This window comes from Pagrus pagrus, assembly GCF_965226575.1.
Source record: "Pagrus pagrus genome assembly, chromosome: 8".
In the NCBI taxonomy this organism is placed as follows: Eukaryota; Metazoa; Chordata; class Actinopteri; order Spariformes; family Sparidae; genus Pagrus; species Pagrus pagrus.
In genome coordinates this window covers 19170570-19184724 of record NC_140192.1, presented here as the reverse complement: position 1 = coordinate 19184724, position 14155 = coordinate 19170570, and the positions used below count along the sequence as shown (strand labels likewise).

Sequence of the window (14155 nt, the reverse complement as noted above, 5' to 3'; positions counted from 1 at the left end):
TTTATCTCAGTTAGGCCTATTTTATTCTTTCTACCATCTCAGTAGTTAATTTCAACCAATACATTAGTCCTTATAGCAACACAACAGTTTGCATTACCAATTGGGCACAAAATAGATGAAAACATAAAATAAAACTTAAAACAAGATCAAAACAGAATTTTCACAGATCAATATCAATCAATAAACTCAAATTTCCACAACTCAGCGTGTAATCAGTCCTTCGATAGGCCCTTTAAAAGAAAGAAAAGCAGCACTCTACTGAGGGTGTAGTCCTACCAAGATCCAGGTGTTTGAATCAGTGTCCTTGTCCCTCCAGTGTACGTTGGCTCACAGACAGACTCTCATCTGCTCCATTTCTCCATTGGGTAGCTCGCCATCTTCTTTTCCACGCTGCTGGTGGGCAAACACCAAGTGATCATCTCAACTAGACATAAAAACCTGGCCTGTTGTACAGCCATACAACAGGGCAACATACATAAACATATTTAGTCTTGCATATTTCTTAACAAAAAGGTACTCTTGAGCTGAACAAGCACGTAAATAAATCTTTATTATCGATTCAGTCCAGACCGCGTAACAACATGGCGGCGGCCATCCTCCTCACTTTACTAGAGGCTAAACTTGACCATGCGTCTGCATGTAGCTTCTGAACTCGCTCTATACAAATAAAAACCCATAAAATACTAAACATAAAGTCGTTCACGCTTATCTTAGCTTAGCTATTAGCATTTTCCATTGCACATTTAGCTTGAAAACACAAGAGATAATACGCTAATTAACACAGAAAATATCAGTTTTTTTAACTCACCAAATCCTTGTTGGAAAGAAATAAAACACAGCATCCAGCAACGTACACGGAAGGTGAACACAAAATCCAACAAAATAGGAAAAACCAAGCTTCACATTCCTCAAAAGCTCACTTCTTTATACTTATTTTTCTGTCTCTCCTCCCTCAGTTAGCTTCTCCTCCTCAACCGACCGTTTGTCTGCAGCTTCTCGCTCTATTTTTCCTGTCTCTCCAGTACGTGGCGCTGCAGCTACCTGATTGGCTGTTACCGCTGCACGCGTTAAAGGAATAGTACACAAAGTAAAATTACAGAAATGAACTGTGAACTACTTTTTAATGAATGTAAATTGTAAATGACCTTTATTAGTAATCATTGTATTTAATAATTACGTAACATGTCACCTATTTATTGGTTGAAGGCTATATTAACCCTGGTTACATTTACTTCGCAGTTCCCAGGACAGGACAGAAAGGCGCACTAAAGCTTGTGATCGTTGTTAATTTGTGCCAGTACACATTTCATCAAAGTTAAACCAAAAATTTAGGCTTAGGGCATCCTGTCATCAATCCGATTAGTTGATGAATGGATTAGTTGATTAAAGAAAATAGTCACCAACTATTTTGTTGTAACGGATTAGTTGTTTCTTTTTTTCGTAATTTTATGACATTTTATAGACTAAACAATGAACAAGAATCATGAAATAGTCTCTAGATTAATAGATAATGAAATAAATATTAGTTGCAGCCCTGCCTTGCAGTACTGTAATCGATTACCTGACAAATAGGACATCAACAAAACTGCATCAATAAAAAGGCCAACACGGGTCCTGTACATACACAAGTTTAACAGTCTGATGTGCAGCTTACACTATCAATACCACAGTTCAGTCTGATGCCACTGAGGCCAAACTCCTTTTTATTTATTCATTTTTGCTTTATTATTGCTGTTTTTATTACAAAGCTTTGACTTCATCTGCATTGATTTTGAATTTAAAAAACTAGTGCTACTGCTTGTCCGGAGTTGCTTTTTTAATCACTTCAAGGCACTAAAAGTACACAAGTTCTGTGACATGTGCGGAGACGAGCATCAGTTAATGATCTGTTTCAGCCAATCTGCTGCTTTTACCAAAAACAGTTCCAGTCCAATTTGGATAAAATTAGAAGATAATAAAAAAAGAGTGACTCCTTTTTTGCATCTAAATTGTCGAGTATGCTGTTTTCATCTCAGTGAGGAAGCTCTTCACCACAGTGAACATTCTGACGTGTGGAAAGTGCTTGACACATGCCATTACTGTTTTCTTTTGTTATTGTTGTGTCAGCGAGGCGCCCTCAGCTGCCATCACATCACAGGTTATCTCTGTGACGAGTAAACACTGCGACCTTTGACCCCTGGCGGACGGCCACCCGCCGGCTTTGACATTCTTCACCTGCTGCATTGCTTTTTCACCCACATGGAAGGTCACTGCCTGTCACAGTGTGTGCATATGTCTGCGTGTGGTTATTGTTTAGCCAGGAGTTTTGTCCTAGTTAGGGTGAAATGTCCTGTAGAAGGTGTCACAAATGATGTTTATTTGTTTGGATCAGTTCTGTTACACCAGTGCCCTACATACAGATAATCATTTAACAGCATGAACACATTCAATTGATAATATTTAGTCCATCACGGGACAGTTAAACTATCAAAAACCATCAAACGATCCTATAAAACCAAAAGATTATGTCTTAATACTAAATCATGTCTCCTGAACAGCCAATTTGTTGTACCGGTGAAATAAAGTCTTCTCTTTTCTCAGCAATTTAGACGACCGCTTTGAACCCCATCAGTTTGAAGCACGCTATCAAAGAATTCAAATTAAAGCAGAAATGATCCTATTAATTAACTTCATCCTGTCAAAGTATCAGGCAGAGAGAATATCTCATTTGCAGCTCAGCATGACATTGAACAGAATACTCCTAATGACTGAGCCCTTTCTGTCAATAGAATATCTGCTCGGATAGCTCAACAAATCTGTCTTTAGAAACATATTTATCTCTGTACTTGCTGGACAAGGAAAGGTCGCAGCTGCTGCGCATGTGGGTCCGTTGTAGGGAATGAGTTGTGGTGTGTATTCGTTATTAATTCCACTGGGTTCACTGGGCTAATTGCTGGTTTGGGGACCTTCATTTAGCCCAAAAGAATCGGCTCTTTTATGCTATGTATAGTCTTTTCAGCTAATCCTCGGCTCTGATTCATACAGCTTTCCACAAAAACAACTGGGAGACGCACATCCTCGTGTCCCCAGTGGCTACACTGGAGTTACAGTACCTTGCTTAAGTTATACTCCCTGATACTTGATGAGGAAAAGGAGAATGTTACTCATACCATCACTTATTTTTCTTTTATATGGACTTTAATAATCAATAAGTCTTTAAAACTAAAGCAAGCAATGTTGTGCTTATGATCTGGTTAGGTTTAGGCACAAAAACCACTAGGTTAGGGTTTGGAAAATACAAAATACAGTATATAAAATACCTTTTTTGCGTTGCGCTCCCTCGTCAAAAGATATCCATTGTTTCCACACTTACAGATGTTGAAACGCAGCCTTGAACGGCAGTCCCTGGCTTGCCAGCTTTCTCACCTGTAACTGCACCACCATCCCCTCCACCTCCCGCTATGAAAGTCAGGTCACAAGCATGGATTGTTAATGTGATTTGACACGTTTTGTAGAAATGTTAATATGGTACATATGACACATTCAAATTGACATTTACACATTTAATTCTAGCGACTGGGCTGCTTTTTGGTTACTTTGGTTACTGAGACAGCAAGTTGTGAACACTGACGTTGCCTCTGGATGAAAGAAAGTCCATATTGCTGCTGTATGAGAGCAGTGAAGGTGAACCAAAACAATTAAGTCCGGTCAGTTAAACAACGAGCTACAACTTGCTATAAAGCTGCGCTGAGCCAAGGAGGGCTGCAGACTCCTTTACTACAGGCAGCCTGTTTCACATTGTCTCCTTGTTTTCACATTGTCTCCTTGTTTTCACATTGTCATCTGATACATTGCTTGAAGATTTTGATCTTAACAACATTTTTTTTTCTTTTAACCACAGTCAGTCATCTGGTCTGTTTAACATCCTGTTTCAGACACTGCAGTGCCTAGCTGTCACATTGTGTCAACTGCTGTGTAGAAAAAGTCAATATAAATAAAAAAAAATTAATTAGTCCATAAACAAAACCAGCAGAATTGCAGATGGTGTGAACAGAAGCCACTATTCTGCGCTTACACAGAGGAGTTATAAAGTGCACTGTGCAACAACACAGAGCCAAAACGATTAGTGACAACCTTGTATTTACAAGCTAACTACTCTTTCGTTTGATTTGCTCAGCAACCCTCGATTATCGGACAAAGCCTTTCCTACAGTGCAACAATAATTAGATCCCCAGCCTCCTCAGTTTACATACTGTAAGTGGTTCAGAGTAATTTTGTAGAGTGTGTGTTTAGAAGAGGTTGCAGACTCTTTCATGCTACTTGCTTGAAATCCATGTCTGTTAATAGGGTAAATGCAAGTTCTACATCCGTAGTGTCACATGATTCAATGTATTGGTTCACTGCCGTTCGTGCTGTGATCTGCATGCAAATGCAATACAGTAATAGGTGATATAAATCTTCACACACGTACATTATTAAAGTGAAGTGTTCAACACAGTTTTATTTGAGTCAAACTAGTCTTTGGAACAAATTATTCTCAAATCTGTGTTCTTGTTTTTTACAACAGAGGTCAAGTCCTCTCAACACAAAAGGTTATCTCTGGTGCTATCTTTCTTGTATGGGCATTTTCACAGTATGTCTTTATAGGTCAATAGACGGTCCAAACAGGCACACAAAGGCAGAGTGGACAGCAGAGCTGCAATGATAAGTTGATAAATCAATTAAATCAGAAATATCAGAAATGTGCTGATTTCTCTGCTGAAACGTTTGCTTCTTTTCTTTGTTATCAATGACAGTAAATTAGGAGGCTTCAGACTGTTGGCTGGACAAAGAAAGCAATTTGAAGATGTCACGCTGGGCTCTGGGAAAATTGTGATGAGCAGTTTTCACAATTTGTAATCCCTCCATTTCAGGACTGAGGAGCATTCAACGAATAACAAGCACATTATCATCCACCTCTGCTAATGCATGTCAACTGATTTATATTATATCTATTTTTTTGTGCATTGTGGCCCTATACAATTTCTGTCCTGAGAAATGTATATATATATATTTTAGTGCTTACTTTATGTGGAATCCAACCAACTAACCATGTTTTTGCTCTATTTATGAAAATTTTGAACTTTAGTCATTTTGGAAGTGTCATCACAAGTGACAAAGAGTTTACTTCATCCTCCTCCACTTCCTGCAGCCACTACTGCTCCGATGTCAGCGGTGCCAGAACAGTCAGAGGAGAAATGTAGGCTGGCATCCAGTTCTCCTGAGTCACTCTCTGTGTTTGTGATGGTACAACCTGCCTACTTATGAATGAGTCCTCCTCAGATCATGTCTTGATTAAGGTAGAAGCCATCCCAAAGACATGCCAGTTCATTTCATCTTGGCTTTCATTTTGGCTCTTTATTAAGCACGGCATTGTAGATCACTTCCACCGACAGAGTGACATCCTCCCAGTTGGCCACAGTGGCAGCAACAATCCACCTTCATGCTTATTCCTATTCCCTCCTCAGCCGTCTTCCCTCTCCTCTCCCCTCTCCAGTCTCTGCGGTCTGTTTAATGAGCTCACTCTGAGCTGTGTTTAAGCTCATTAACCTTTGTGGGTGGTGAGTCCCACTGAGAGGGAAAGCCATTGATACACAGACACTGATATATAGAGGGAGGTTTTCTACACTTCAAACACTTTGATTTAAACTTATTAGCATTCTGCAAATTATATTTAGAAATACTTGACAGCTTAAAATATGAGGACTTCATCGTTCATTTCTCTAAAACGGCGAGAATTTGAAAAGCGCCTGAATTTGTTGGCTAAAAAACAGCTTCAAACAAGTTTAATTGTAAATGCAAATAACCGACATTACATTATAAATGCCTTAGGCTGCTGCAGGCTTTACACAAAGACTTGATTTTCGCTTACATTAACTTTCAGTGTTGTACTCCCTTGAAAATGTAAGCCCAAATAAAGTGTGATAAGCTAGTGACCGTCCAACTGTCGCTGGCAGATTAGATCAGCAGTAGCTAGCTAGCTAATTAAGCTAACATCAGCTCCATGAGCCATGTTTCAGGCCGAGTTTTTCATATTTCCCGCTGACTTGTTTCAGACCCAGAGTCTTGTAAAAAGGGGTTTTTATATATGCACGGGGTATTCACTTGCATACTATCGTGCTAAAAGACTGAGGCTAAAAGTTCATGTCCCAGCCTCACCAGCTGGAGATGAGGAGCGGCATTATTCATGGGTTGCATTGTTGAGCTCGTTAACTCAAGTGTGATGTGAAGAAAATGTAAAATCAGAACACATTTTTGCTTGCATACATGTTCATATTTTCAAACTGCATGTTTTCACTGTTACAAGAGAAAAGACGAGATGTAATCCCGTTCGGGGAATATCCCGCTATCTTGGATAACGAGATTATGCATGTGTAGAAATCTAAATGTTGACAGGCTTGCATTGCCTTATTACAGCTGCTAGACTATAACTGGCCGGCTGTTTGGAGGTGGCTGTTATCGAAAAGTCAACTGCCCAGAAGAATCCAGGTTCAACCCTGATTAAATATGTAATAATCAGGGACTCCGCTATTAAATAATGCAGTATATTTGTGTCATGTCTGCTGAAGAGTGGACTGTTTTCAGTCTGATTTGAAACAAACAGGAAGTCCACAAGAGAGTGAGAATGGTGTCAATCTCAGGGTGTGACATCCTCATAGCTGGTCAAATAAAAAGTAGACGTTGGTGCCTCAGACAGCTTTCATCTGTTATTCTACAGTGTGAACCAAGAAGAGAGAATTTTCTTAGCTTCAGAGAGAAGTGCAAACCACAAGACACATCCTCAAAAACAACATGAAGTACAAGTTGGGCATGTACTGTTCTGCAGCCTCGGCTCAGACAGTCTCTGCAGTTTTCTGCTCAATTTAGTCATTCTGTTACATAAACAATCTTGAACATCTTGCTGTTCCACACATCGTTCCCTACTTTTTTCTTCTCTCGCTCTCTGAGTGACTCTGAACAGACACACATTTGTACAGATTGTCTCCGTGCACACAAAAGCAGTAAAAAAGCGTGTGAAGTGCATTAGCTGCAGCTCTGACATCACATGCTCCATTACCAGCTGGCATTATGCCCCGGTTCTGAGCCTCATACCGTCCTCCCACAAGTAGAAATAGGAACCTCTTCTCACTTCTGACCTTTGACCTCTAATAAAGCAACTGGCTTATGTCCTATCCCTTTCTATATAGAAAATGTCTGCTGCAGTTCTTCAAAGCAAAAAAACAGGAACATGAAAAGGACAAAATGTTCTCTTTCAGCAGTATTCCGCCGTGTTCCTACTTGGATTTTGTTCAGGTTAGCACAGGTTAGATTTGTGAATTTGTAACCCAAACCAAGTACTTTACTTCACTCTTGGAGCTGCCTTACTAGTTTTCCTTTTTTCTCTCTTCTGTCTGCACTTTGTCTTCCTTGTCACATCCCTTTCATATTAAATTAATAACGATATTGTTCCATTGGTGTTGTGAGGTAAATAAGTTGCATACATATTAAATGGGTACACAAATATCCCTCCCGTCACTCTCTGCACCCTCCCGTGGGACTTGCGGTTATGATGCTTACACGCTTCTTCATGAAAGCCTGGTTGTTTCCATCCCTCTGTCTCTTTCTGATTGTCTTTTACAGCCACTGCTCCCCGGGGAGGAAGCCGTCATATTGTTTCTCCCTCCAGCAGATGCTCTCCTCCTGCCGTAATCTGTCTGCCACTGAGCCAATATTATTAGGCGCTGATTTTTTACAGGGGGGTGGGGAGTGAGGGGGGTTGCATATTCACATCTTCACAGCTCAGTTCACTTATTCTGTGGCAGAAAAGGTTAAGAGCTAGTGAGACCGGAGGAGAGGATTAGTGCTGTGAGAATTGCTTTTTATTACTGTTAAGGTCACAGCCATATTTAAAATCCATGAGAGAGCAGCGTCGGTGGATATGTGGCCAGATGGGAGAGCTCGTCTCAGCGCTGTGCTGCGGAATCAGCTCTGACTTTGATTTCATTAAAGAGACACTGTGAGGCTTCTTATGAATACGAGATAACCACGTAGGAGCGGGAGATAACCGCAATAACGGTATCAGCGATCATTGGAAATCAAAGTGTATCCACATGGAGAGGAGAAAAGAGCCTGTTTGTGCCATGTGATATAATGGTCTGAAAAGGATTACATCATCGTTTGGGATGTAGGTGGGGGGCTGGCGAGAGAAGACTTGGACTGCCACCTGGTGTCTATTACACCAACTACACCCTCCTCTGATAGGAAACCACCAGTGTTGAAACAAAGCTCCCTGTGGGTGCAGCTGAATGAGAACATTTGTTCTCCCAGACGTGCTGCATGAATTACCAGCAGCACCGCTCCTCTATGCTAGATGAAACAGGAAAGTGTCCGTACACATGGGGAAGAGCGGCAGCCATAGTTTTCCATATGAAAGCATGGTAAATGGTGCTTGCCCGCCACCCATACACCCTCACTCTCGCTGAAGTGTTGCCATTGCTGAGATGCCATTAGACAGCTGCGTGGTATTTGCAGAGCTGCAGCATAATGACGCAGAGGCCTGCGTTCGGTGCTCGTCATTACTCGGGGATTAAAACTCCTCTTTCAAGTCGACACATCTCTGAAGAGCCTGCAGTGCACTGCCATGAGGGAGCCATCGGGCCTTGTCTGGTGATGAGACGGCAACATGTTTCACATATTCCCAGCAAAGCGAGCGTGTTTGTGTTTGTTTGCAGCCAAATCGGGAGCAAATCTCAGAAGAGCCTCCTAATGGCACTTACAAACTAATAGCAAAGCGGCTTTAAAGCCTCGACTGCTACCTCAGTGTGAGTCTGCGAGAGGCACTCTGCCATAGCAGCATGGGGCCTGTTTCTCTCCTACCTACTAATCATTTGGCTCCTGTGGCAATTCAGACTGCCACTGCCATGTCTCAAAGAAAAACACAAGTGGTATGCTGGATCAATTACACAGCATAACTCAGATGCTTATGGCACATTAGTGAGGTGAAAACTGCGGCTGACTGTGAATAAACCGATGTCTTGTAATGCTGAATAACACTTGTTGAGCCTTTTCAAACAGGCTTCTTTCTTAAGTGGTTGGCTTAGCTCGTCTTTCACAACAGGTTAATGTGTTTTTAACACATTTACTGTCTTGTAGCAGTCGAGTCTACTGGATGTTCTTCTGCTCATATTCATTGAAAAACGCGATAATAGCAAAGTCACATGATGGAGTAGCTCAATAGATGCTACGGGGTAAAGAAAACACAAAGAAACATTTGAATACAAGACGAAATAGCGGAAATCAGAGAGATGAAGGAATCATTAGATTATATAGGAACATATTTCTGCAAAGAAAATAGAAAATCCACTAACACAACTCCAGCAACCATGATGAGTATGTTATTCTTAATGGAAAATATCGAGGTGGAGGCAGAAAGTTAACAAAGTACTTATTAAAACCTGAGCAAATAAAACCAAAATGATCTGCAGGGCCATAAAATCTTAGGTGAAAATGTATTTGTGTGTTGTGCCAAAGAAAATGATAATATACATTTGGGGTGTCAACATGCTGGGGGCACTGAACCTACAGATATACTTCAGCTAATAACATTTTAAATTCATCGGGTCCACAGCCCTGCACCGAGCCCAGTCTGAAATGTAAAAGCAAAATTGTCTCTTGAATACACAAGAGTGGTTTTGAAGTGAGTTTCATCACTTTGATATTTTTTGAAGCGCTCGCTGGTTGAGAGATCCCAGCAGCGGCATAAACTATGTCATCCTGGACCTGCCACACTGCTCATTCTCAAAGAAAATGTAGCAGAACTAATATCTCCAAATATTAGTTCAATCATTCACAGCAGCTAACTGCCAGCTCTGCCAGCTCCGAACACTCCACAGGCAGAGATATTTCATCCTTGCTTTGTGATTTCACAGCCACCTCGCAAATGCTGCTTATGATCTCATTTCGGTTGCTAATGTATTCCCGTTTTTTCCGGCTCGCTTTGTTCTCGGGGAGGAAAGTGTTTAGTGTGCCAAAGTAATGATTTCTGAAAAGTGGTGTTTACAGGCTTGAATGGGAGCGCCGAAAGCAGAGTGAGGGAGGCCTCGGAGCTGTACGTAAATTTAATTAGGTTTTCAATCTCAGCTGGTGATTTCTGTCCCCTTTCGCAGCCTGGACATCCTAATAAAGACGACTGCCATGCAATTCACGCTTTACAGCAGACGTAGCCACAAATTAAGGGAATTATTAGTATAATATAAACCCTGTTCAACTGAATAGAGTGTGACTGGTGCTCTCCATTCCTTTACAGCCTCTTGTATGGGGTCTGTTTCAACATAAATTAATTGATTTACTGTGTAAAAGCTTGCAGAGTAAAATAAAGAGAACCCCGTTTAAATAAAGCAAAGAGAGGATGAATGTGGAGATATTTTCGAGGACAGCGGTCATTTGCATAGCTAAATTGTGTTTAAATAGCTGATGCAACATCACAGCGTGAGACGGGTTTTGTTTTTCCTTTCACATTGTGGTTAAAAACCAAACAAAGAGACAAGTTCACAAGAGTACACCCAGTCATAGCATGAAGTGAGGCGACGCTGAAATTGTTATTCAGGTCAAGCACTGTACTATGCTACTGAATGAGCACATTTTAATAGCGCAGGATCCCCGAGGCAACAAACTCCATTCACATTCCAAACACGGCGGTTTCATTTACTGACCTTGAAGAGCCTTGTTTATACAAATTGAAATTAAACGGCAAAGAGGAAGAAAATCATTCCCTGGTTTAATTTACCGTCAGGAAGTAAACAGATCACACAGGGAGAATATTACTTAGCTCGCAACTGAGATAATGAGCGTTATTCCACTGACGGGACTGCTTCCATATTCAGTGCGTGGTGGTCACGCCAAAGGGCCCCGACCCCTTAAACAAAGACGAGCATCTCCCATCGTCAAACTAGTGGAAAATGTGCACTGGCGTGTTATGAGTTGTAGTCTTTGGGTTTTAATGTCTATAAAGTTGCTGTAATGGAACAGGGTTGGGTGGCGGGCATGAGGGGGGGTCAGCATCTCTGAGCTGTCTGTAAAAGCCTGAGTCCCAAGGGTCCTCTATATGTCACCCAGCTCTGCATCTCCTAGCACCCTGCCGCACATACAGGCCAACCTTTTGAAATGTCAGCGCGATAAAACCCAATGGATTCAATGTGCTGGACCTGCTGGTGTCAAACGCCATTAGTTTTAATCCTATTTGCGGTGAAATTGCTCTTGAAAGGTAAAGGGATCTATAACTGTCTGGGGCCCGCGGCTAGACCATTGTAAATCTCTCTGTTTGCTGATGACTCCTCTCCGCAGGTTTATAGGGTTGGAATGAGAGTGTCTACATGCTGTGTGGAGACGTCGTGTCCCAGCAAACTCTTGGCTAAGTAATGGAGCTGTACTGGATTGCGGGAGGCCATGCATCTCACTGCACAGTGGTGTATTCCAGTCGCAGAGGAAAGAGCTGTCCTTTCCACTCTGCCGCTCCCCGTTTGCGAGGGCCGGCGGAGCACAGAGATTCATTGGTGCTGTGATGACTCTATATGCTCTGCTTTGCTCCGGCCCCTTTAAACACAAATTGCTGCTGTTCACTTCTCTTTGCTCCGTGACATGAGACGTGGAGAGGGATAAAGAGCAACTGTGCAACTGCAAATGTTCACTACAGGAGAACAGAATTAAATTAATGGGATACAAGAGGAAAATATTTGGTGGGATAAATAAGTAAAATAAACAGAATTCAAGAAAGGTCAAAGGTTATATGTTTACAGATCCTGTAGTGGACTGAAGTGATTTTCAGGTTGGAGTGTTTTCTACATCATTTCCTAAAGGCAGAGCTGCCCTGGAGGCACAACAAAAAAAAAATCTCATGGGTTTAATTAAATCAATTTTCACACACTGTGTTTTCAAGTGGAGAAGCACAAGAATGTATAGGCACGTGCAGCTAGTTATACTGCCCTCTGACTGCTTCTTTATGGAGTTCTCTGTCCTGATTGGATAAGATACCAGAAAACGTATTTTCTCTTTTACTGCATGAGTAGGGGGAGGGGAGACATGGGTTACTGGACAAACACTCTATTACAGTGATTACTGTTGGAATATCTAGCTAGCTATTTACCATTTATTCTATCAACGTTTTTAATTTGGCTCAAGTAAGCCTGGATTCTGCCAGCGCATTGGAAGACCAGCAATGTGCCAGCTCAAGCTGGAATATGTCTCGAGTACTTTGAAAACTTTCGGACAGACCATGTGCCACAGATATTTAGCATTTGAACAAAGTAGCTCACTGATTGCTGAATGTCCAGCCCATCCTGTTAAAGAAAAAGCCAACCGTGAGTTATTTCAACCTACGTCACGTACATTACATAACTGAAGTGACATATGTAACGTAGGTACGTTGGTACCTGAAGTTGCAGAGGTAAGGAGTTATTTTAAGCCAAAGCAAGTTGTTTTCCTGCAACTAAACAAATAGTTTTCTTGCCTAAACCTGAGCGTACGACGAAGGTACGACATCATGTTGTTTTGAGCGTCAGTGGCAATCGACCTATTTAGTTCCTCAGGTAGGAGGATGTGTTATGAATATCGTACAGTTTGATGGAATATTTATCTAACACTGGTAGCACACATACCTGGATGGCCAGCTTCCTGACCTTTTGTAGTCATGCCTTATAGGTCCTGTTTTTGTCTTGTTAAGCTATGCACAGAAAACTAGCTTCTCTCCCACATTTGCGCTGGCCAGGGCTCGGGGCATACAACCATAATTTGTTCTGTCTCTGTTCGTGTTTGTTCGTGTTGCACAGAGGTGAAAAAAACGTCCTCTGAAAACTTCAAAAACTAAAAAAAAGCCATGATCAATTAGTCTGAGCGTATTGTGAAACTGAGACTGGTCTCGTTGTTGTTTTTCTCCTGCTACTGGTGCAACAAATTGTTTTACTCTGTTGTGATTCACTGAACTGGCACTCATTCTAAAGAGTCTTTCAGCAAGCTCATTTGTATTAAAATATTCCAACTGCAGTAGCATATTAGAGAAAATAAGACTTCCAGGAGCCAATAATGGACAAATAATTGAATGACTTGTTAATGGAGATTTAAAGTGATAGCCTTGAGGTGGATCTACAACAGACGGGCATCTTACTTGCTTTATTCAGACTGGAACATATATTCTATCCAAACTAGGCCAACGACATTTAAAAATCTACACACGTGATGATACAGCTTACCGAGAAACAGTGTCGGCGGCGTGTCTAGTCTCTATGCAGCAGCCACAAACAGTCTCTGGTCATACTGTAGAGTATGTCTGACCCACTTCCTCTCTGAGACAGAGAGGGATGCTGGGAGCTGCTTTCCACTTCCTGATTCTATGATGAATGTGGTTTTCCGGTGTGAGACTGAAACTGTGGCTATATGACTGTTGATTTGGTCTGCATTAAAAAAAAAAAGAAAAAAAAAAAGAAAGATAACCGGTGAGTTGCATTGCACAATAAAAATGTAGTGTGTGAAACAAAGTGTGTATCCACATAATGATTTAAGGATTATGGGGATATTTCAGAATGTTAGCTTCTGGGTAATGTGGCCCTGACCCTCGCTCTCCCTGCTACTGCTTGCTTGTGATGTTGTTGATCAAGTTACTTCGGGCAATTCAGGCTAAGTTTCTTTGAGCGAAAAAGTCTCGTCCAAACACTTTAAATGCAAATGTAAAATGTGTTTGCCGGGAACATGGGGCTGTTTGGGGTTTCATGCTTCACCTATCCTTCCAGCAGACCCGACGCTGATTTGGCTGCGCCCACTGTCGCCCCTGCTGCTGAACATTATCCAAACAGCGCACTACACAATTCAAGGAGACCACAGCTGCTGACTGCGTTGTGCGGCCGACCTCATCGTGCCAGCAAATCATGAGTGGCCGCTTGTTTGTGTTTCTGTGCCATCTCTCCGCGGTCGTGATTGCATTTGAACCGCGGCAAAAGCGGCGTCAGGAAGAACAAGTCGAGCATGTCTCTTTCTCCCTCTCCCCGATGTCCTATAAAGTCCTGTTACACTGCACAGATGCTGCACAGCCGCTTAGGCTTCCAGGAAATCATCACTGACTGGAAAGGACAACATCCTGTGGCTGTGGGTGAGCCTCTCCCTGTGTTTG

The 14155-nt window shown here is 41.8% G+C and overlaps 1 protein-coding gene across 3 annotated transcripts in view; it reads right to left on the bottom strand.

Annotated features, from left to right (window-relative positions):
- Positions 1 to 962, bottom strand: part of fbrsl1 (fibrosin-like 1) — a 369210-nt gene extending 368248 nt beyond the window's left edge. For all 3 annotated transcript variants that reach the window (XM_084359201.1, XM_084359200.1, XM_084359206.1), the window contains exons 1-2: positions 809 to 962; positions 277 to 390 (exon numbers count right to left, since the gene is read on the bottom strand). The gene's annotated coding sequence lies outside the window, so the exon portion shown is untranslated. The remainder of the gene's footprint in view (positions 1 to 276; positions 391 to 808) is intronic.
- Positions 963 to 14155: the final 13193 nt, after the last annotated feature.